The sequence below is a fragment of the Scyliorhinus torazame genome, chromosome 10, assembly GCF_047496885.1.
Source record: "Scyliorhinus torazame isolate Kashiwa2021f chromosome 10, sScyTor2.1, whole genome shotgun sequence".
NCBI lineage: Eukaryota > Metazoa > Chordata > Chondrichthyes > Carcharhiniformes > Scyliorhinidae > Scyliorhinus > Scyliorhinus torazame.
In genome coordinates this window covers 167,719,474-167,744,240 of record NC_092716.1, presented here as the reverse complement: position 1 = coordinate 167,744,240, position 24,767 = coordinate 167,719,474, and the positions used below count along the sequence as shown (strand labels likewise).

General features: G+C 51.5%; 1 long non-coding RNA gene across 1 annotated transcript in view; it reads left to right on the top strand.

Moving 5' to 3' along the window:
- Positions 1 to 17,969, top strand: part of LOC140384892 (uncharacterized) — a 197,688-nt gene extending 179,719 nt beyond the window's left edge. Inside the window, exon 3 of the long non-coding RNA XR_011933201.1 lies at positions 17,835 to 17,969. This is a non-coding gene — a long non-coding RNA (uncharacterized lncRNA). The remainder of the gene's footprint in view (positions 1 to 17,834) is intronic.
- Positions 17,970 to 24,767: the final 6,798 nt, after the last annotated feature.

Here is a 24,767-nt window from a genome sequence, read left to right as displayed (position 1 = left end):
TGAGGGGGATGGGGGTAATGGTCAGGGCAGACGGGGTAGACACAGGCGGGTGGCTGTCCACCGTTACCGGCTGGCCCAGCGGGCACGGGACAGACTGATAGCCGCCCGCTTCACTGACTAGATGGGCGTGGGAATCGGGTAGTATGGCCACAGACCACACACCATGGCAACAGCCGACCACCCACACCCCCCACCCATCCACCCACCCAGCACGCTCACCCCCCTCCCCAACCCCACCCACCCCACCCGCATGCACACCACCCCCCCCATTGCCGATCCACCTGTGGCACAACGGGCCGGGCTCACACAGTTGCGGGTGGACGCGTGTCTATTGCAGGCCATGGAGGATGATGACAACCCGTCCTGCGGTGAGCTCCTGGCTCCACATCGTTGGACTATGTCTGACCCATGGCCACAGTACCACCATCCACCCGGACCATCCCTGCATGCGGCTGTGACACTGCAGCGCACGGTCCCGTCCTCTGCCCGGGGGGATGTTGATGGCGGCCCAGGGGGAACGGGGCAGACTCACCTGGGGCTGAGGTAAGACCACCCCTCACACACAAACTTGCGCTCAACGTACATGACACCCCCGCACGCTTTGGACAGACCACAAAGTCAGCTTCTGTAGGTGTAACATTGACTTTAATAACCAAAGGAGTTCATGCACGTGCCCTAGCCCCTAAAACTCATCTGTGCCCTGCACCCGTTCCAACTTACTCAGTGTCTAATTGTTTGGCTTAACGGGCCCTTTGACTACGTCTACGTGGTTCCCCAGACGGTACAGCAGAATTGGAGGTGGACTCCTGTGATTCCTGCCCTCTGACACTGGATCCCTTTGGCGGCCGTTTCCTGGGGCGTCCTGGCCTAGATGGGACAGGCTGCGGCCCGGGCGACTGGGATGGCGAGCTGCCAGCCTGTCCTGCCCGTTGCCCACCCGATGCACCTGGGACGGAAGGGGGGGGGGGAGTCCGAGTTGTCGCGGTGTTCCCGGACCTCCCCTACAGGGGAACCCGGGAAGGACCACACCACCTCCTCCTCCCTCGGGGTGCCCGATGGCCCCCAGGCCTCTACATGGGTGGGGGATGCGAACGGACTGGCCATCCGACGCCCCCCCCCCCCCCCCCGGCATCTGGCGCTGCCAGTCCTGGAGGCCTGTGCTGGTATCGACAGGGGTCTGCAGGTTTGCAGCCATGGAGCCCAGGGGGTTGGCAAACCCTGTCTGTGACAGTGCGACGCCGGCTCGCACATGGCCACTGGCGCCGATGCCCTCAGCGATGGCCTGGAGAGACTGGGCCATGGCCTGCAGAGACTGGGCCATGGCCTGCTGAGACTGGGCTATGGCCTGCTGAGACTGGGCTATGGTGTTGAGCGCCTCTGCCATCTGGCGCTGGCACTGGCTCATGGCCTCCTGTGAGAGGGCAGCCATGTCCTGGGCCACAGACGCCGCCTGCACGGAAAGCCCCAGGCCTCGCAAACCGTTCCCCATGTCTGACACCGTCGCACCCATTGCCTCCACCGCGGACGCCACCCGTGCGGTGTCGGCCTGGGTGGCACGTATGACCGGAACCACTTCCAGCTCCTGGACGCGGGTGGACTCCTCCACTTGCGACTGCAGCCGCCGCAAGCCGGCCATCACCCTCTTCGCTCGTCTCCGGGTCGGTGGTTGCATCGGATCTATGTGTGGGTGTGGTAACTCCAGGAACCCGGGATCCATCTGGGCGGCAGATGTTCGCTTGGGCAGGGCTGCCCTCCGACCGCCCAGCCCCTCTGCTGCTCCTACCTCCACCTGCTGTACCAGGACGGCTGTGTTGTGCGCACCAGTGAGTGTACCAGACGCCTCATCACTAAAGTGCCCAACCGAGGTGAGTGTTTCTGCGATGGTGGAGGGTGTTGGTGACAGCAGTGGCGTTGTGTCGTGCTCTTCGTCCCACTCTGACTCCATGGCACTTTGGGGTGGGGGTTCGTCTCCACCCATCCACTCTGAATCACTGTCCGGTATTTCGTCTTACTGGGTAGTGCTGTCCCGGGTAGGGGTGTCCTGGGCAGTGCTGTCCCGGGTAGTGGTGTCCTGGGTAGTGGTGTCCTGGGTAGTGGTGTCCTGGGTAGTGGTGTCCTGGCTCGGATGTGACGGGGGCCTGTGGCTGCCCCCCTCGTCGCTGGGTGGTCGCTCCCGCACGTGACGGGGGTGTCGTCTCCCTGTTGCTGCAGGTCACCCGGTCTCCCGTGGTGTGCGAGGGGCATCCTGCGGGCGTCGCAAGCTGGAGGGTCCGGGTCTCTCTGTCTCCCGTGGCCTCCGAGGGGCATCCTGCGGGCGTCGCATGCTGGAGGGTCCGGGTCTCTCTGTCTCCCGTGGCCTCCGAGGGGCATCCTGCGGACGTCGCATGCTGGAGGGTCCGGGTCTCTCTGTCTCCCGTGGCCTCCGAGGGGCATCCTGCGGGCGTCGCATGCTGGAGGGTCCGGGTCTCTCTGTCTCCCGTGGCCTCCGAGGGGCATCCTGCGGGCGGTCTGCATCTGCGGGGATGGGTGCCTGGACGTTTGGTCCTGCGATACACAATGAAGCATGCATGGTTAGACACGCAGGCAGTGATCAGGTGATATGGGGGAGGGGGATATAGGGGAGGGGGGATATGGGGACGGGCTGTCGGTGGCTCACTTGCTAGTACGCCCCCGACCTCTGCATCAGCAACCTCCCGGCCCTCAGGTCCGCCAGCCAGTTCCAGGGCCCTTTCCTCGTGTTCGGTCAGTGGCCTTTCATCAGCGGGGCCTCCTCCAGTCCTCACATGCTCCCTATTGTTGTGTGCGCGCTTCTCCTGTGGGGGGGGGGGGGGCGGCGGGGGGGGGCTGGGGTAAAAGGCAACACTGTTAGGCAGGTATATGAATGCACGCCATCGGTTGCGCGTGCATTGCAGAGGTTAAGGTTAGGGCTGGATTCACTTGGGGATATGTGGGAGGGGGGATATGGGGGAGGGGGGTTTTGGGGAGGGGGGATATGGGGGTGGGGGGACATGGGGAGGGGGGGCATAGGGTGGGGGGATATGGGGAGGGGGGATATGGGGAGGGGGAGGGGCGATATGGGGGAGGGGGGATATGGGGGAGGGGGGATATGGGGGAGGGGGGATATGGGGAGGCTCACCCTGCCTGCTCTGTCGAGGTCGTTCACCTTCTTGTGGCACTGGGTGCCTGTCCATGGTGTCAGGGCCGCAGCGGTGACGGCCTCTGCCATTTCCCTCCACAGACGCCGGCTGTGGCGTAGGGCAACTCTGCGGCAGTGCCCGGGATACAGGGCATCCCTCCTCTGCTCCACTGCGTCCAGGAGCGCCTCCACATCCCGTGACTCGAACCTCGGGGCTGAGCGGCGGCCAGCCCTCCAGTCAGGTGTTCCGGTCGGGTGTTCCGGTCGGGTGGGGGGGAGCAGCTCGGCCTTATGAGCCGTCACGCCGTGCGGCGCGTATGACGCTACACGGCGTGAACCACGTGCGCAAGCGCGGATCACGTTACGTCGCTGCTAGCCCATTTCGGGCCGGAGACTTTCAACCCATTTTTCCGACGTGACGCAAGTCGGATTTGCGCCGTTTTTTGCGCCATTCGGCGGACTTTGCGCCGATAACGGAGAATTTCGCCCCTGTTGTTTTACTTGGTTCTTGAATAATCTAATTTAAAGGGAAATCAGGGCAGGGATTCTCCCGCAATTGGCGGGCTGGCCCGGCGCCAAGAACGGCGCGTATCACTCCGGTGTCGGTCCGCCCGGAAGTTGCGGAATCCTCCGGACTTCCGGGGGCTAGGCCGGCGCCGGCGGAGTTGACACCACGCCAAATGCCGTCGAAGGGCCGGCGCGGGTTGGCGCATGCGCAGAACCGCCGGCGTGTTCCTACACATGTGCAGGGGGGTTCTTCTCTGCGCCGGCAATGGCGGAGCCTCACAGGGGCCGGCGCGGAGGGAAAGAGTGCCCCCACGGCACAGGCCCGCCTGTTGATCGGTGGGCCCCGATCGCGGACCAGGCCACCGTGGCCCCCCCCCCCCGGGCATGATCCCCCCGAGCCCCCCCCCCCCCCCACCCGGAGGACTCCGCTTGCCGACCCCCAAGCCAGGTCCCGCCGGGATGGACCATGTCCATTTCACGCCGGCGAGACTAGCCAGGAACGCGTGGCCGCTTGGCCCATTAGGGCCCGGAGAATTGTCGAGGGCTGGAGGGCTGCTGCGAACGGGCCCCGACCGGCGCGGTGTAAGCCCCGCCCGCAGACCGGCACCGGAGAATACGGCAGCCGGCGTCGGAGCATTGGAACGGCGGGGCGGGATTCACGCAGCCCCCCCGGGGATTCTCCGACCTGGCGGGGGGCCGGAGAATCCCACCCCAGGTTACTACTTCTTGTGCCAACAATGTCAGGAATTTAAATTAAATTCATTAAAATTCTTCTCCATTACAAGATAAGAAACACACTTTAAAAAATGCTGTTTACAGATACAAGTGTAAGTTCCAACAGTCGTAGTGCACTGAGTGATGCCACAACTTCTAAATACTGAAGTGGTGGGTTGAAAGTCAGAAGATAACCATCTAATCTTTGAACAGGTTAAATTCCCTGATCCAATTCCCAGAGGAGGTGCACATTCTAGCGAACATAGATTTGCTATTGGCTACACCATTGTAACTCAGATTCTCTGGACAATACTCTCTGACAAGACCACAGGGTCAGTGAACTTTACCCTATTTACCAATGAGGTGTGTCAGAATTTTGTGCCTTGACCCAAGATTTGCATGTGTTGTTAAATGTGTCAGCCTCTGTCACCAGCTCCAGTGTTTTAGTTTTGTTGGGTCAGTAGCTGGAGGGCCACCATTCGAGCTGTTCTTTTACAACTTGCTCTGAGGTCACTGTGTCTCTTCCTTAACAGGAAGTATGTTTCCAGTTCTTAAAGCATTGCACAAATGGGTTTGATGAATGGTGGGAGGGGAGGGGGTTTATATTAATTTTCCTGGATTCGCGTTTACATTCATAAATGAGGTAGTAATGGAAGCAAGATAACACAACTGTTTGGAGTTCTGACTTATGGCTTGGTTTTTGCCCATTCTGAGATCCTGCAGGTGTGAACCTCATGACTACACCTTATCTGGGGTCAGGTGATTTTTTTCTGCAGCCTCTGCTACCATTTTTGTTTCTGCTCATCAGATTACCATCAGTTCCTGCTCTCACCCATCAATTGTGGATGACCATTTTGGCTGCACATTGAGGCTTAAAGACCTCCATAACTAATTTCCTTGCCATGCATGCTGCCAAAATGTTGCCTCCCCTGATATAACTTGAGACTTGAGCACAAAGATTATAAAACAGTGTTCCTTTCTTCCACTGGCATCAAAGCTGTCTCAACTCTCGAGGGAATTCTTAACTTCAAGAAACAAATTATTTACAGTGAATATTCATGACCTTTTCTCCAGATCTTTGCCCTATTCGTGACCTTGGCTCCTCAACGCAGTGACTCATCAGTCTTGAGCTGTTGCTCCAGCTCCTTGTTGCTTCCCTGCTCTCCTCTCTCTCCACAAGGCATTTCAGACTAAGGGGTCCTGCCAGTTGGTCTGGCTAGGTGTCCAATTCCCCTTCCTGGCTCTTCAGCCAACACCAGCGGCTTCCAACTACTCTATTCATGGCTTTGGCTCTCACTACACTGCAACTCACAAGTCCTGGATGTGTCCGTGCTGCTTTATTCCTTGCCTCATGGCATCCGGCTGTGTCCCTCAGCTTGCCAAAGACAGTGCTCACTGCAGTTCCTAAATAATATTCTGAATGTATTTTACTCCATGTCTTGACATTTGGTGACCTTTGCCGCAATTGTCAGGCATTTGCTAACCTTTGCCCTTTTCAACGTGTAACACTACTTAAATGCACCTATTGTTTTGATGCCTTAGATTGAGTACTTTATCGTGCCTTAATTGGATATGGACTCCTTCTCATATGTAAGCTCTGTAGATGGCAAGGGAAATTTTTTTTAAAAAGTCAAAAATCCTTTTCTTCGTTAATACAGGACTTAGACTATTCAGAAAAGGCTGAAGAGTGGTTTCACAGTGAGTCCTGAATTTCAGTTGCTACAACATCTGAGAATAGGGCTTGCCCTGAATCTTATAAAGCAGGATAGCCCTTGTCATAATACACATCTATATATACAATGGAGTGCAGACAGGCAGTGATTGACACACAGAATGACCAGTAAGCACACAGAACAGAGCAGCCAATCACCAGACAGGACACGACCACTATAAAGCCAGAGGGCACCAGTTTTCCCGCTCTCTCAGGACCCACCCTCTGAGACAGTCAGAGTTAGTGAGCTGGCCAGTGCAAACACCATGTGGTAGCTAGTAAGTCTGGTTAGGCTAGTATCAGGTCTCCAGTCAAATCAGCATAGTGTCAACCCACATTTGAACATGTATAATAGTTTAGATGTTAAATAAAATCGTGTCACACCTTATCAAGTGTTGGAGGTCTGTCTCTTGCTTCACTACATCAAGTGCAGTCCACATCGACCCAGCCTATCCAACTCATCATGGTACCAGTGAGTGATGCTGAAAATTGATGGATTTACCTTGAGTGAATCAGCGTTGACCAGCAAACAGCCATCCGGTGACATGGAAAACATCCGCCCTCCTCCACAGCTCCCCATCGCCGGCAACCTCAGTGCAAATTGGAAGATCTTCAAACAAAAGTTCCAACTCTATCTAGAAGCCACCGACCTCGAGTCAGCATCGGACGGCAGGAAGATTGTACTATTCCTCTCCACAGCCGGGGACCACGCCATCCACATCTACAACTCCCTTACATTCGCTGAAGGCAAAGACAAAATTTAAAACAGTCCTGCTGAAGTTCGACAGCAACTGCGACATTGAGGTGAATGAGAGCTTTGAACGGTACGTTTTCCAGCAGAGGCTTCAGGGTAAGGATGAACCTTTTCAATCTTTCTGACCCATCTCCGCATCCTCGCGCAGTCATGTAACTATGACTTGACCACTGATTCCATGATCCGGGATCAGATCGTTTTCGGGGTCCACTCCGAATAACTTCGCCAGCAGCTCCTGAAAGTCAAGCAGCTCACCCTCACCATCGCCATCGAAATGTGCGTTCTCCACGAACATGCTAACAATTAGTACTCCCACATCAGGGCGGCAGAAACGGCAAAGTTAACCTCCCACGACGCGGAACGGGTGCAGGCCATCGCACAAATGTATCAACGAGAGTGGCCATTCCGCACGCTTTTCCCGGGACCCTGCGCATGCGCACCACGACCAAGGGGACGGCGAGACCGACGACTAGACTGTGCAGGTGTGTACGTCGTTCGACCGCACTGTGCATTCGCGATGGTGCACAGAAAGCGCTGATGTTGGCGTCATGGCGTTTCCGAATTGTGGCTCCGCCCAGTTAAAGCAGCAATGTCCGGCAAAATCATGATGGTGTCTACAGTGTGGCAAGCTTGGCCACTACGCAGACCTTTGCAGATCTGCTCCACTGCCCAGCATCCAGCGATCCCAGCCGCGGCGCAGAAGCGTCCATTCAATACAGCAGGTCATGCCAGACTCCGACCCCGACAGCCCAACAGATCCTGATGCTGCGTGCCTCAAATCTCCATACCGGGTGGGCATCATTACGAAACAAGCGCTGCCTTTCTCCAAGACAGCAAAGCACCTCCTGATCCTCAGCGTGGATCCCAACGATGAGTGGTGTACTGCCCTCACAGTCAACAAGGCTCGCATCAGGTTCAAACTGGACACCGGCGAATTGGCGAACCTCATCTCCAAATCCGATCTCGACACCATCCGCGTCAGTCCAAGCATTCTTCCACCGGCCTACCAGCTCCTTGACTACAATGGCAATGCCATAGCTGCCAGTGGCTCTTGCCATCTCTGAGTTTCCAGTAAGTCATTTAAAGCGACACTGCGATTTGAGATCGTGGGACCTGACAGAGCATCCCTGCTCGGTGCTCGGGCCTGCAAACTCCTGAACCTGGTTCAGCAAGTCCACACCATGTCATCCTCACAGGCGACAGCCTTACCTGATGAGAACTTCCAGGCTGAAATTGATGACATCATCACGCAGTACCACAGCGTGTTCGACGGAATGGGCACACTCCCATACCGATACAAAATCCTGCTCAAACCAAACGCCACCCCTGTGATCCACACACCACGTCGGGTGCCGGCACCCCTCAAGGACCACCTGAAGCAGCAGTTACAGGACCTCCAGTACCAGGGCATCATATCAAAGGTCACAGAACCCACGGACTGGGTCAGCTCCATGGTCTGCGTCAAGAAGCCGTCAGGGGAGCTTAGAATCTGCATCGACCCCAAGGATTTAAACCGCAACACCATGAGGGAACATTACCCGATACCAAAATGAGAGGAGTTGACCAGCGAGATGGCTCATGGCAAACTCTTTACGAAGCTGGATGCCGCCAAGGGGTTCTGGCAAATATAGCTGGATGCATCCAGTCGGAAGCTGTGCACATTCAATACCCCGTTCGGTCGCTACTGCTACAACCGGATGCCTTTTGGCATCATCTCTGCCTCAGAGGTATTTCACCGCATCATGGAACAGATGATGGAGGGTATCGAGGGGGTGCGCGTGTTTGTTGACGATGTCATAATCTGGTCCACAACTCCTCAAGAACACATCGATCGCCTCAAGCAGGTATTCCACAGAATCCATGAGCATGGCCTCCGATTCAACAGAGCCATATGCTCTTTCCGTCAATCAGAAATCAAATTCCTTGGTGACCACATTTCGCAGCAAGACGTGCGGCCAGATGCTGACAAGGTCTCGGCGATCAATGCCATGAAGACCCCAGAGGACAAGAAGGCGGTCCTCCGCATTCTAGGGATGGTCAACTTCCTTGGGAAGTTCATTCCCAACATGGCGGCACACACCACAGCCCTCCGCCAACTCGTCAAAAAGTTGACGGAATTCCAGTGGCTGCCTTCTCATGAGAACGAATGGCGTGAGCTCAGGGCAAAACTCACCACAGCCCCGGTTCTGGCGTTCTTCGACCCTACCAAAGAGACCAAAATATCCACTGACGCGAGCCAGGACGGTATTGGGGCAGTGCTCCTCCAATGGGATGACTCCTCCTCATGGGCCCCAGTTGCATATGCCTCCAGAGCCATGACGCCCACTGAGTAATGGTATGCTCAGATCGAGAAGGAATGCCTGGGCCTCCGAACGGGAATCGACAAATTTACCAACTATGTGTATGGCCTCCCAAAATTCACGGTTGAGATGGACCACAGACCACTAGTCCACATAATCCAGAAGGATTTGAATGGCATGACGTCTCGGTTACAACGAATCCTTCTCAAGCTACGCCGCTATGACTTTGAACTTGTCGACATGCCAGGCAAAAGACTCATTGTTGCAGATGCCCTTTCCAGGTCTATCACCACACCATGTGAACAAACTGACTTTGTCTGCCAACTCGATGTGCAGGTGCAAATGTGTGCCTCCAATCTTCCGGCCACTGATGAGAGGGTCATCCAAATTCGTGAGGAAACGGCCAAGGATCCACTGCTACAGCATGTGATGCAGCACCTCACGAATGGCTGGCAGAAGGGACAGTGTCCCCAGTTTTACAATGTCAAGGACGACCTGACGGTGGTGGACGGCATCCTCATGAAGCTCGATAGGATTGTGATTCCGCAGAGCATGCGAGCTATGGTGCTCGCCAACTCCATGAGGGTCACCTGGGGGTCGAGAAATGTCGACGCAGAGCTCGAGGGACAGTCTATTGGCCAGACATCAGCCAGGACATTGCCAACACGGTCCTCAACTGCCCCACATGTCAGACATTTCAGCCAGCTCAACGCAAAGAAACTCTGCAGCAACATGAGATAGTGACTTCCCCATGGTCCAAAGTCGGTGTCGACCTTTTCCACGCCAAGGGGAATGACTATGTCCTCCTGGTCGACTACTTCTCTAATTACCCTGAAGTGGTGAAACTGTCCGACCTCACGTCGAAGGCGGTGATGAAGTCATGCAAAGAAACGTTTGCCAGGCATGGGATCCCTCTCACGGTGATGAGTGACAATGGTCCCTGTTTTTACAGCCAGGAATGGTCTGATTTTGCCCACCTATACAACTTTCATCACGTAACCTCCAGCCCCCACTACCCGCAGTCAAACGGGAAGGCCGAAAAAGGGGTCCATATCGTCAAGAGATTACTATGCAAGGCTGCAGACTCAGGCTCCGACTTCAACCTGGCGCTGCTGGCATACAGAGCATCCCCGCTGTCCACTGGGTTGTCTCCCGTGCAGATGCTCATGAATCGCACTCTGCGAACCATGGTTCCAGCCATCCATGTTCCAGACCTTGACCATCTCATGGTCTTACAAAAGATGCAGCAGCCTCGGGCCCAACAGAAATCAGCATACGACGCTCATGCCATGGATCTCCCCAAGCTGGTCCCAACTGATCGTGTTCGTGTGCAGTTGCCTGACGGCGGCTGGGCCGCCACAGCTGTGGTGGTCAAGCAAGTGGCCCCGAGATCGTTCCTCGTCTGCATGGCTGATGGCTCCTTCTTCCGATGCAACAGACGGGCGCTGCGCAGAGTTCCACGCCCGCCACCTAACCATGATGTCCCGCCTCACACAATGCTTCCTCCGGACGTGCTCTACCACGAGGCCACTGATCTATCAGCAATCCTGCTGACCTCTGCGACCACCGCATTGGTGGCGGTCCCGCCTATCCAAGTGCAGGCGGCCCCTGATTCATCCTTGAGGCAGTCAACCAGAATTCGTCGCCTGCCGCAGAGACTAAACTTATTGATTGAACTTTTGCACAACTGTGTTACCTTATCGTTTTGACCTCTGTAAATATTGTTGCCGTTTCACCTGCCCTATATCTGCACTAGCGGCTCCTTCCTGTGTACATATGGTCATTTTAGCACATTCTGTATATAGTCACGCACATATACACATCCACACGCACATGCACCTTAATGTTTATTATCTCAACACACACAATACAGAATAAAAAAAGGGGGGGTGTCATAATATACATCTATGTATATAATGGAGTGCAGACAGGCAGTGATTGACACACAGGATGACCAGTAAGCACACAGAACAGAGCAGCCAATCACCAGACAGGACACGATAACTATAAAGCCAGAGGGCACCAGTTTTCCCACTTTCTCGGGACCCAGCCTCTGAGACAGTCAGAGTTAGTGAGTTGGCCAGTTCAAACACCATGTGGTAGCTAGTAAGTCTGGTTAGGCTAGTATCAGGTCTCCAGTCAAGTCAGCATAGTGTCAACCCACAGTTGAACGTGTATAATAGTTTAGATGTTAAATAAAATTGTGTTGCATCTTATCAAGTGTTGGAGGTCTGTCTCTCGCTACACTGCATCAAGTGCAGTCCACATCGACCCAGCCTACCCAACACATCAGCCCTCTACTGACATCAAGATAATCCTTTGCACTTGCGTATTCTGCTTATCACCTGCCAATTATTTAAAGGAGCTTAAGTGAATATGAGTCAGGGAGGGCGATCTCAGAACAAATGCGGAGGCTGCCGGATGCGGAGGCGAGCTGGATGAAAGGCCTGCCTCTGTAATCCAACATTACTTAAATTAATAAAGAAAAGAAATAAACAAAAACCAGTCCTCCAGCACGCACACCCTGCACACTCACTTTCATCCATGCCAACATATGCCAAAGCATGCCCCCACCTGCACTCCTCCGATGGAGCCTCTCCGTTGTGGCAAAAATCTGACCTTCTGTTTCCAATGGCAGGAGGGTCAATAACCAGAAGACATAGATTTAAGATGACTGGCGAGAAAAGTAGAGACGACATGAGAAAAGTAACTTGCACACTATAGTTATTCTCACCTGGAATACATTACTTAAAAGGACACTGGAAGCAGATTCAATAATAACTTTCAAAGGCGTTAACTATTTGAAGGGGAAAAGTTTACAGGGCTCAAAGGAAGAACAGGGTACTGAGACTAATTGGATAGCTTTTTGAAAGAGCCAACATGGGAATGATGAGCCAAATAGTGTCCTTTTGTCCGGCATGCTACAATTCTGTGAACAGGTGAATGACATTGTACTGTAGGTAACACTGACGGTAATTCCTATGCAATAGACTTCCTCGAAAATGAGTTGCACTTGTGTCCGAAAACTATATTTTGTAGTACTTCTTTCCCTTACAATGGAGAAGAATTTTAATAAATTGAATTTAAACCTTTGTGTGGAAATTCTACCCCAGTGATGTTGGACCATGACTCAAACCATTGTCTGTTAATAGCAGCAGCTTGTGCTGTGCTGTGTAACTGCTTGCTTTTCTGTATTTATTTTCTCTTTTTCTTCCCCTTCCCATGTGAAAAATGAGTGGGAAACTCACTTAATCAATCAACCCCGTGCTCCAGGCACACCTTATGAAATTTACAGGGAACTGCAGCCAAGGACTTATTGTACCTTCAAAGGCCAACTTCAGTTGTTTTTAAATTTATATCTTCAGTTTGCCAAGTTCCAGTAATATTCTTCAGAGAAATTATAGAGTGAGTGGTCCAAAGCCATTAGTGTTGTCCCATTCTCCCGCCTGTAAGTACCAAATTACAGCACAGAAAACAGCAATTCACCAGTGCAATGTTTTGTAATTTTAAAGGAAATGTAACCGCAGCACAATAGCAGTCAAGTTCAGAACTGTGCATTCTTCTCGAGGTTTGAAAGCAAAAGGAGTCATATTTCGGCTGCATTCAGTGAAGATTGTGAGAACACAACCGTAGGATATCAGCCAAAAACTGACTTGGCATATCTGCTGTCAGGATGAGAGCTGACACTCAACTGAAGCCAATGCAAAGCCAATCACATAATCAAAAAATACTCATCCTCAACATTGTGTATATCATCTTTCCAGGAGATCATGCGTCTTTTAATCGATTTTGCTTTGTCAAGTTTATCTCTTCCCCTCTTGAACCAACTGACTGTTCACTGGGAAATGGTTTCACTGATATCAGCAGCAGGGTCGAGTGTTAAATTTCAGTGCTTAATTGTCACTGTGTGTTAACAGGTTATTCCACTATGTGAGCGACCAGTTGAGTCAAGACCAAACTTGCTTCCTGCTCCTTGCAAGGTGTATGCATTCCCCAGCAGGGCCCACTGATCAGCAATCAAGAATGGAAGTTGGTATTGATTGTTTCATGTGAGCAATAATTCCGACTGTAGCACCCCCACAAATGAGAGAGGTCAGTTATATTAGAACAGATCAGGAATCTCACCTGCTTTGAACATTTGCAACTAAGCCAGTTGATGGATGTTGTACTGAACTTGTATTGTATTCAGGAAGTTAAATCCAAACATATACAAGAAGTCTTCTCCTATTGATTGATGGAAAATGCCACCTTATGTGAGTGGAATGTTCCATTCTTCTCTGTTTTAAAAATATTTTTATTAAAGTTTGCATTTTTATGCTGAACAACAAATGGATGAAACGGTGACAATTTACATGTCATGTTCTTTTTCGGCACCCCCCCCCCCCCCACCTTTACACTCCCCGGGTACCCCCCCCCCCCCCCCCCCACACTCCGTTTCGTCCTGTCTCCAGTGTTATGTTATGCTGCTTCGGATAACACAGGCTTCTACTTGATGCAGTCTTAACTAAAGGATGCTCCAGACTCTGAAATGAGTTCAACATTTTATTGAACTATTCACACAGTTCTCAAATGAGTTCGACTCTGCTAATCTAACTGTAGTAACTCAGTCTAACTGTACCAGCTTGCTATAAGCCACGTGCTAGGGTGTGATGCTGCTGATCAACCCTGTCTAACTCTCCAGATGTCTGTCTGTGGAAAGAGGCAGGGTGTGAGTGCCTCATCCCTTGTTGTGCCCATTGGTTGTGTCCTACTCTGAGTGTTCATTGGTTTCATGTTAGCATATCATGACATCTCCCCCCCTTTTTTTTTAGATGTATATACGTGTGAATGTGTCTGTCTAATGTGACTGACTGAGGAACACTGAACAGAACAAACAAAACAAATGCTCATAAATCCAGTCTCTGAGGCTTGCGTCTGATCCTCGTCGACTGGCGGAGAGGTGGTGGAGGGGATGACGGTGTCTTGACAGGCGAGTGGGAGGCATGACTGGTGGCCTCGTGGTTCGAGGTGGCAATTCAACATGTGGAAATGGAGGGGAAAGTGGTTGTGGGCAAGCAACTTTTCGAAGTGCCCTTCGATTCCTTCGCACAATGGAGCCATCAGCCATACGTATGAAATAGGATCTGGGCGCGGCCTGTCGAACAACGACAGCCTGAGCAGACCACCCACCATCCGGTATCTTGATCCTGACCGTGTCTGCCGGGGATAGCACGTCCAAATCAGTGGCATGTGCGTCATAGCCCTGCTCCTGGCTGTCGCGAAGCTGCTGCATCTTCTGCAGCACCGGGAGGTGATCAAGGTTGAGCAGGTGTATGGCTGGAAGCGTCGTCTGCAGGTCCCCGTTCATCAGCAGTTAAGTTGGCGACATGCTAGTGGACAAGGGAGTCGCCTGGCATGCAAGTAGTGCAAGGTGTATGTCGGAAGCGGAGTCCGAGGCCATGCGGATGAGCTGCTAAACGATGTGCACCCCTTTTTTGACTTTGCCATTGGACTGCGGATAGAGCGGACTGGAGGTGACATGCCTGAAATTGTAGCTCTTGGCAAACGTGGACCATTCTTGACTGTGGAAGCACTGGCCATTGTCGCTCATGACGGTGTTCGGGATGCCATGCCGTGAGAATGTCTCTTTACATGCTTTAGTGACGGTCCATGAGGTGAGGTCTGGCAGCTTCAGCACCTCAGAATAGTTTGAAAAGTAATCGATGATTAAGATATAGTCGCGACCATTCGCGTGGAATAGGTCAATGCCAACCTTGGACCACGGAGAGGTCTCTAGGTCATGTGGTTGGAACGTCTCCTTGCTCTGCGCTGGTTGGAACCTCTGACAGGTTTCGCAGTTCAGGACCATGTCCGTGATGTCCTGGTTGATGCCGGGCCAGTAGACAGCTTGCCGGGCCCTGCGTCTGCACTTTTCTACGCCCAGGTGTCCCTCATGAATCTGCCGCAGTACCATGCTCTGGAGACGTAGCGGGATGACTATCCTGTCCAGCTTGAGCAGGATGCCGACGATCAGCGTCAGGTCGTCCTTGACGTTGTAGAATTGAGGGCATTGCCATTTCTGCCAGCCATTGCTGAGGTTGTGGATGACTTGCTGCAACAGGGGGTCTTTGGCCGTCTCTTCTCGGATGAGAATGATCTTCTCATCTGTTGCCGGGAGATTGCTTGCACACAGTTGTACCTGCAATTCAATGTGCTGGATGATCTCCAGTGGTTCACTGTGTGAGTTGACAGAGCGGGACAATGCATCGGCGATGATGAGCTCCTTGCCAGGTGTGTACACCAAATTGAAATCAAACCTGCGGAGTTTGAGCAGAATTCTCTGCAAACGAGGCGTCATGTCGTTCAGGTCCTTTTGGATGATGTGGACCAGAGGCCTATGATCCGTCTCAACAGTAAATGTTGGCAAGCCGTAGACATAATCATGAAATTTGAGGATGCTGGTGAGAAGACCTAAACACTCCTTCTCAATCTGCGCATATCTGGTCTCAGTGGGTGTCATTGCGTGACGCAAATGCTACTGGTACCCAGGATGATGTATCGTCTCTTTGAAGCAACACCGCCCCAATGCCACCCTGACTCGCATCTGTGGATATCTTGGTCTCTCGGTCTGGGTCAAAGAATGCAAGGAGGGGTGCAGTAGTGAGCTTGGCTTGCAGTTCCAGTCACTCTGTCGGTGCTCCATCTTCCACTCAAAGGCGGTTGATTTTTTCACCAGATTGCGTAGGGCCATGGTGTGTGTGGCCAAATTCGGGATGAACTCGCCAAGGAAATTGAGCATTCCCAGGAAGCGCAATACTGTCGTCTTGTCCTCAGGGACTTTCATTGCCTCGATGGCTTTAATTTGGTCTGTGTCCGGGCGCACACCGTGTTGCGAAATCTGATCGCCCAGGAACTTCAGCGTGGATGTCCCAAAACAGCACTTGGACCTGTTTAGCTTGAGGCCATGTTCATGTATGCGTTGGAATACTTTCTTGAGTCACGACACATGTTCCTCTGGGGTTGTGGACCAGATTATGATATTGTCAATGTAGACACGAACCCTTTCTATTCCCTCCATCATCTGTTCCATGATGCGATGGAAAATCTCTGATGCCGAGATGATGCCAAATGGTATTCGGTTGTAGCAGAATCTGCCAAAAGACGTGTTGAAGGTGCAGAGCCTTCTGCTGGATTCTTCAAGTTGGATTTGCCAAAATTCTTGGGATGCGTCCAATTTTGTGAAGAAGCGCACGTGTGCCATCTCACTCGTGATTTCTTCCCTCTTTGGGATGGAGTAATGTTCCTGCATAATGTTTTTGTTTAGATCCTTGGGGTCAATGCAGATGCGTAGGTCCCCGAAGGCTTCTTTATGCACACCATCGAGCTGACCAGTCGGTTGGTTCAGTGACCTTGGAGATGATGCCTTTTTGTTATAGACTCGTGAGCTCTGCCTTCAGGCGCTCTCTCAGTGGAGCAGGGATTCGTCATGGTGCGTGGACCACTGGCTTGGCACCAGGCCGCAATAGAATCTTGTACTCGTACGGCAGCGTGCCCATCCCGCTAAATACATCTGGGTGCTGGGTTAGGATGCCGTCGATGCTGGCCTGAAGGTCCAAATGGGACAGTGTCATGGTGTCGACCCTTTGAATGAGGCACAGTTGCCTGCAGATGTGCGCACCTAGCAGGAACGCCATGTCTGGTTTAACAATCTCGAAGCGTAAGCTTGCTTGTGTGTGTCGGCTGGACACCTGCAGATGGCAGGATCCCAGTGCCTTCATTGCATTTCCATTGTAGTCCAGGAGTTTGCAGGCAGCTGGAAGGATTGTGGGGGGCTTCTTGATTCTCTTGAAGACCACCTGCGAAATCAGGTTGGCAGAGGCACCTGTGTCCAGTTTGACCTGGATGGGGCAGTGGTTGACCTTCATCACTGCATGCCATTCGTCCTCGGAATCCAAGGCCAGGATTGATTGGACTTGCGATGTGTCCGGTGTGGCGTATTCACATTTCATAATAATGCCCACTCGGTAAGTGTTGTCCAGGTATTCATCATCTGGATCCGTCGCACTGCCTGCATCCGAGTCATGCATTCGGTGTTGCACACTTCTGATGTGCCGCTGTCGGAATTAGGAGTGCTGGCTCCTGACTGGTGGTGTAGATCTGCACAGGGCTGCATAGTGGTTTGGTTTCCCACAGTTTAAACAGCGTTTGCCTCTTGCAGGGCAGTTTTTTTTAAAATGGCCGGTGCCGCAGTTCGCACACGTCATGACGCTCAGTGCATTGTTGCGCATGCACGGTGCGGTTCTCAGACGTCTGCACCTGCGCAGTGCGGTTTTCGGCCGCTTCGTGTTGCCGATCGCATTGCGCTTGCGTCGGGCCCCGGGAAGAGCGCGCGAAATGTCTGCTTTCGTCAATGTGGAGGCGCTGCATCCGGGAGATGGCCTGAACACTCTCCATCTCGTGGGAGGCTTGTTTTTCACTTTTTGCCGTTTTGTACTGTGAATAGTGATTTTTAGAGTGCTCATGCACAGTACACGTTTCAATCGCGACTGGCAGGGTCATGTGCTTGATTTTCAACAATTGCTCTTGCAGAGATCAGAGTGGACTCCAAAAACGATTGGGCCTCTGATCATGGAGTCAGTGATATCATTGAAGTTGCAGGATTGCGCTAGCAGTCTAAGGTTAGTTAGATAGGAGTTGAAGGATTCGTCTTTACCTTGCATCCTCTGCTTGCAGATGTAGCGCTCGAAGATTTTGTTGGTGTCCACCTCGCAGTGGCTGTCGAATTTGTCCAGGATGGTTTGGTACTTCGTTTTGTCCTGCCCTTCGGAAAAGTGAAAGGAGTTGAAGATCTCTATCGAATGGTCACCCGCAGTGGTGAGTAGAAGAGCTATCTTCCGCCCATCGGTCGCGCCATTGAGGTCGGATGCTTCCACGTATAGTTGAAATTTCTGCTTGAATGATCGGCAGTTGGCACTAAGATTGCCAGTGGTCCTGAGCTGATGAGGAGCCTGAATCTTGTCCATTGTGCCTGTATTCAGTAGCTGGTTGTCACGGATCTTGCTGAGTTGAACTAAATAGATTGAACAGTCACTCCTGGTATCATGTTGTGTTATGCTGCTTCGGATAACACAGGCTGCTACTTGATGCAGTCTTAACTAAAGGATGCTCCAGACTCTGAAATTAGTTCAACGTGTTTATTGAACTATCAACACAGTTATCAAATGAGTTCGACTCTCTGCTAATCTAACTGTAGTAACTCAGTCCAACTGTACCAGCTTGCTCTAAGCCACGTGCTGGGATGTGATGCTGCTGATCAACCCTGTCTAACTCTCTAGATGTCTGTCTGTGGAAAGAGGCAGGGTGTGAGTGCCTCATCCCTTTTATAGTGTTTATGTCATGCCCCCTTGTGGTGATGCCACCTCTGAGTCTCCTGACTGCTCATTGGTTGTGTCCTATTCTGAGTGTTCATTGGTTGCATGTTTGCATATCATGACATCCAGGCCCTATCCTCGGCCCTTTCTTTCACCGTAGATGGTTTGTTTGGTGTTTGTTGTATTCTTATGACTTTGTGATGGGCCCTCTATTCCCCATGTCAGTCTCTCCCTGAGTTCCCCTTTGGCGTTTCCTTGGGTCTCTCCCCCCTGTTGCCCGCCCCCCCATTCCTGTCTGCCTTCTGTGGCACTGGTAGCTCCTGTGCGGCCCCCTAAACACCCGCCCTCCCCCCTCACACCATCCTATCAGTTGTTGGCTTCGAGCACGTCTTGGAACAGGCAGATGAATGGTCACCATGCTTTGTGGAAGCCATCTTCCGACCCTCTGACACTGTACTTCATTTTCCCCACATGGAGAAATTCCAATAGGTATGCCAGCCAGTCTGCAGCTGTGGATGGTGTTGTTGATCACCAGCCGAGCAGGATTCTCCGGTGGGTGATTAGGGAAGCAAAGGCAAGGGCGTTGGCCCTCTTCCTCATATTAAGTTCTGGCTGGTCCGTTACCCTGAAGACTGCCACTCTCGGCTCCAGCCTTACCCCCCACTACCTTGGACATTGCCTCGAAGAAGGCTCTCCAGAACCCAACAAATCTGGGGCATGGTTGTCCGGGCCTCCTTGGCACCGTTCACATTTGTCCTCCACCTCCAGGAAAAAACAGGAAAAACCTGCTCATCCGGGTTCTTGTTGGGTGTGCTCTGTGCACCACTTTGAACTGCACAAGGCTTGGTCTTGCGCAGGAGGAGGTGGAGTTGGCCCTGTTCAGTGCTTTGCTCCAGATTCCCCACCCAACTTCCGTCTCTAGCTCTTCCTCCCATTTCTCCCTTGTTACATCCAGTGGGGAGCGTGACCTTTATAAGAGTCATCCATATATGTCTCCACAGTTCCCCTTTCCAGACTGTGGCCTCTAGTAGCTCCTCAAACAGTGGGTCTCTTGGGGCCCTAGGATACCTCGTCATCTCCTTGCGGGGAAAGTTTTTGATTTGCAAATGTCGGAGTTCCTTTGCGTTCGGTAGTTCTTGTCTCTCCGTCCCATCCTGTCTCCACTTGTTAAAAGTGGCTTCTAGCATGGCTGGTGGAAACCTGTGGTTGCCGCAGATGGTGGACACCTGGGTTAGACCAAAGTGCTGCCTCATTCTGTTTCATGTTCGTAGTGTTGCTGCTATCACTGGGCGGGTTGAGTATTTTGCTGGTGAGGATGGGAATGCTGTCGTGGCGAGGGCTCAGAGGGTCATTCCTGTACAGGAGGACTCTTCTATCCTCACCCATTCCATGTTGGTTCCTTCAATCATCCCCTCAACTATCTCGACCGTGGCTGTCCAGTGGTAGTATTGCATGTTTGGGGGACCAGGCCTCCCATGCTCCTTCTCCTTTGCAGTGTTGTTTTAGGGATTCTTGGATTCCAGCCTCTTGGCCAGGACATTTGCGGATATTTTCATGTCCATATTGAGCAGCGAAATGGGTCTGTACAATCCGCATTCCGTGGGTTCTTTGTCTGTTTTGGGTACCAGCGATATAGACTTCTGTGTTAGCGTTGGAGGCAGGGTGCCCTTCGCTAGCGAATCTGTGAACATCTCCTGCAGGTGCGAGGTGAAAGGCACTGCGAATGTCCCAGCACCTTCCCCGCCTGCATGGAGTTGATGTTCTCCATGACCTCTCCCATTTCTATTGGGCTTCCAGCTCCCCCATCTGTCGCCCGCAACGACAATCATGTCCAGTCTGTCGAGGAACCGTTTCATCCACGAGTCCCTGTCGGGGGGCTCGGAGGTGTACAATCCCCGAAAGCAGACCTCAAACGCTTCATTAACCTTTTTTTGTTTGGCTACCATCCATCTCTGCTGTCCTCCATCTGCGCTATTTCTCTCGTGGCTGCCTGCTTTCTCTGCTGGTGAACCAGCAGGCGGCTAGCCTTCTCTCTGTGTTTGTAAAGGGTCCCCTGTGCCTGGTGGAGTTGGTGCACTGCCTTCCTGGTGGATAGCAGGTTAAAGTCCATTTGTAGCTTTTCCTCTCCGCCAGAAGCTCTACGGTCAGGACCTCGGAGTATCTCCTGTCGACCTCCAGGATGGAGTCGATTAGTTTTAACATAGATTTTACAGTGCAGAAGGAGGCCATTCGGCCCATCGAGTCTGCACCGGCTCTTGGAAAGAGCACCCTACCCAAGGTCAACGCCTCCACCCGATCCCCATAACCCAGTAACCCCATCCAACACTAAGGGCAATTTTGGACACTAAGGGCTATTTATCATGGCCAATCCATCTAACCTGCACTTCTTTGGACTGTGGGAGGAAACCGGAGCACCCGGAGGAAACCCATGCACACACGGGGAGGATGTGCAGTCTCCGCACAGACAGTGACCCAAGCCGGAATCAAACTTGGGACCCTGGAGCTGTGAAGCAATTGTGCTATCCACAATGCTACCGTGCTGCCCTAGCTGCCCTAGTTGTTGCCTTCTCTTCCCTATCTCTATGAGCCTTGTAGGTGATAATTTCTCCCCTTCTGAGCCTCCCAGAATGTGGAACGTGAGACTTCTATGTTCCGGTTGTTAATAATGTACCCTCCTATGGCCTGTGATGTTTTCTGGCAGAAGACCTTGTCAGCCAAGAGGGTCGTGTCCAATCTCCATGGAGGGCGTTGGGCTCGGCCCATCTCCAACCTCACATCAATGTAATGTGGAGCATGGTCGGAAATTACGATCCCCACTACAAAGAAGTCGATGTGGATGTAGAACTTATGTATTGGTCAGAAGAGCAAGAATTCCTTCTCACCTGTTTGTAGGAACCGTCATGGGTCCACTGCCCCCATCTGCTTCATGAACGTTCCCAGTTCCCTAACCAGGCATGTTGTTCTCCCTGTTCTGGGGTTCGATCTGTCCGTCAATGGGTCCTGTACACAGTTAAAGTCCACCTCCCCCACTCCTTCCCAGAATATTCCATTCTTAAGACTAAGTGTGGTGGCAGGCAACAAAGCTAATATGATTTTCCGTGAGCAGTGGGGCTGATATTCATGCCCAATTTTATGTTTTTCAGCTCATTAATTATACATCAACAAGGAATTCTTGAATCCCGTGGTGAGGTGGGCAGTGATTATCCACGCTCATTACCTCATGGGATCGAAGATACTGGTGCCATACTTAAATGGTTCAGCACACACATTCACTCACTGCAAGCCAGATGTGATCTAGGTTAGCATGCCAACCAAATGTATAAAACCCTCAGCTCCACGGTTCAACGAGGTCTCCATGGGGACTCAGCAAGGCCATCCAGTAAGGGTGGGAAGTCCTCTTTCCTCTGGATGGAAGCACGTGTTCTCCCATCTGACCACATTGTTCTGGAAAGAGGTCGCCAGAGAGGTCAGTGCCATTGGAACCCAAAATAGGACTGCCCTGCAGTGTGGAAACCAATGAATGCTCTGATGTGCTTTACCAGAGTAAGTGAAATCTCAACTCACTTTAAACATGCATTGGCCTAAGGGCATTGGGCAGTCTAATGGTTCGAGCCCACAGGGTTTTCGCACATGAGCAGCAGATGGGACATCAGCACTGAATGTATGCGAGCCACTTTAAATTTGCCTTTAAGACAGAAACATACAAAAATAGAAGAATGAGAAGGCCATTCAACCCTAGCTAATCATCCAACTCTGGCCTAATCCGCCCATATCCTTTGATTCCCTTCGGCCCAAGTTCCTGCTCAAATAGAGGCTTACTCCCTCGTTGCGAAGGGCTCAGCACATACAGCAGGCATTCATGATTCTGAAATGTTGTTCTAACCATAGTGCTCACAATCAATCCATCTGACTTTATACAGGACAAGATCTTGCACAATCAATCGGAGAATGCGAACGTCGGAGGGGATACCCTAGAGCCGAGGACACTCTCCTCACAAAAGGAGCAGGTGGCAGAGCTGTGTTCTGTTGTGGAAGGCGAGATTATCCTCCCCCAAGAAGCCAGTGAGGGTCCATCAATGGTGGCAAGGTGGAGATGGTTGACAACTTCAAATTCCTGGGTCTGCAGATCACCAACAATCTGTCCTGGTCCACCCATGTCAACACCACGACCAAGAAAGCAAAACAGCGCTTCTCCTTCCTTCGGAAACTAAGGAAATCCAGCATGTCCACATTGACTCTTGCCAATTCTTACAGATGCACCATAGAAAGCTTCCTATCTGGCTGCACCACAGCCTGGTATGGCAACTGCTCGGCCCAAGACAGTAAGACACTACAAAGAATCGTGAACACAGCCCAGTCCATCACGTGAACCCACCTCCCATCCATTGACTCTATCTACACCTCCCGCTTCATTGGGAAAGCGGGCAGCATAATCAAAGACCCCTCCCACCCAGGTTGTTCTCTCTTCCAACCCCTTCCATTAGGCAGGATATACAATAGTCTGAAACATGCACTACCAGATTCAAAAACAGCTTCTTCCCCACTGTTACCAGACTCCTGAATGACCCTCTTATGGACTGAACTGATTTCTCCACTTTAAATTCGCCTTTAAGACAGAAACGTAGAAAAATAAAAGAATGAGGCCATTCTCCATCTTCTCTCCTGAGTAGCACTACACTCTGTATGCTTCACCTGATGACTATGTCTATGTATTTACTTTGTGTATTTACCGTATGTCCTATGTTTTTCATGTATGGAATGATCTATCTGAACTGTACGCAGAATAATACTTTTCATTGTACCTCAGTACACGTGACAATAAATCCAAATGTCTCTTGGGGACAATGACTAATTAAATTGTGTAAGCAATACCTTGATCTGTCCAAATATCTGGGGTGGGGGGAGGGGGGGGGGGGGTGAGCTCATTAAGAACAGGTTCAGCAAACATCCTGACAGCTGCCTCTTATCGCCTTGCTACTCTGTTCATGAAAGGGACATCGCCAGGACTAAAATGAATCTTTCACCCAGTCTGCCTCTTGTTCTGGTGGTAGAAAGATACAAAATGATGGTGGCACAACTAAATCCAAGTTAAATTAGCATCAAATGGATAGGTTTTGTAATCTTCAGATAGATGAAATGGAGTCACTTTCTGTTCATGAAAACTGTGAGATTTGATTTATTATTGTCATATGTATTGGTATGCAGTGAAAAGTGTTGTTTCTTGCATGCTATACAGATAATGCATACCGTACATAAGGAAGGAAGGAGAGGCTACAGAATGTAATGTTACAGTCATAACTGGGATGTAGAGAACAGATCAATACGAGATAGGTCCATTCAAAAGTGCGATGGCAGCAGGAAAGAAGTTGTTCCTGAGTCGGTTGGTACGTGACCTCAAACTTTTGTAACTTTTTCCTGACGGAAGAAGGTGGAACAGAGTATGTCCGGGGTATATGGGGTCCTTAATTAGGCTGGTTGCCTTTCCGAGGTAGCGGGAATTATAGATAGAGTCAATGGATGGGAGGTTGGTTTGCATAATGGACTGGGCTACATTCACAACCTTTTGTAGTTTCCTGCGGTCTTGGGCAGAGCAGGAACCATACCAAGCTGTGATACAACCAGAAAGAATGCTTTCTGTGGTGCATCTGTAAAAGTTGGTGAGAGTCGTAGCTGACATGCCAAATTTCCTTAGTCTTCTGAGAAAGTAGAGTCGTTGGTTGGCTTTCTTAACTATATTGTCGGCATGGGGAGATCAGGACAGGCTGTTGGTAATCTGGACACTTAAAAAACTTGAAGCTCTCGGCCCTTTCATTTTGTTCTCATTGATGTCGACAGGGGCATGTTCTCCTCTACGCTTCCTGAAATCAATGACAATCTCCTTCGTTTTGTTGACATTGAGGGAAAGATTATTGCTGTCACACCAGTTCACCAGATTCTCCATCTCATTCCTGTACTCTGTCTCGTCATTGTTTGAAGTCCGACCCACTACGGTGGTGTCATCAGCAATTTTGAGAATCAAGTTGGAGCGGAATTTAGCCACACTGTCAAGGTGTATAAGGAGTATAGTAGGGGGCTGAGGTCATAGCCTTGTGGGGCACCGGTGTTGAGGATGATCGTGGAGGAAGTGTTGTTGCCTATTCTTACTGATTGTGGTCTATGGGTTAGGAGGTTCAGGATCCAGTCACAGAGGGAGGAGCCGAGGCCCAGGCCATGGAGTTTGGAGATGAGTTTTGTCAGAAAAATAGTGTTGAAGGCTCAGCTGTGGTCAATAAATAGGAGTCTGACATAGGTGTCT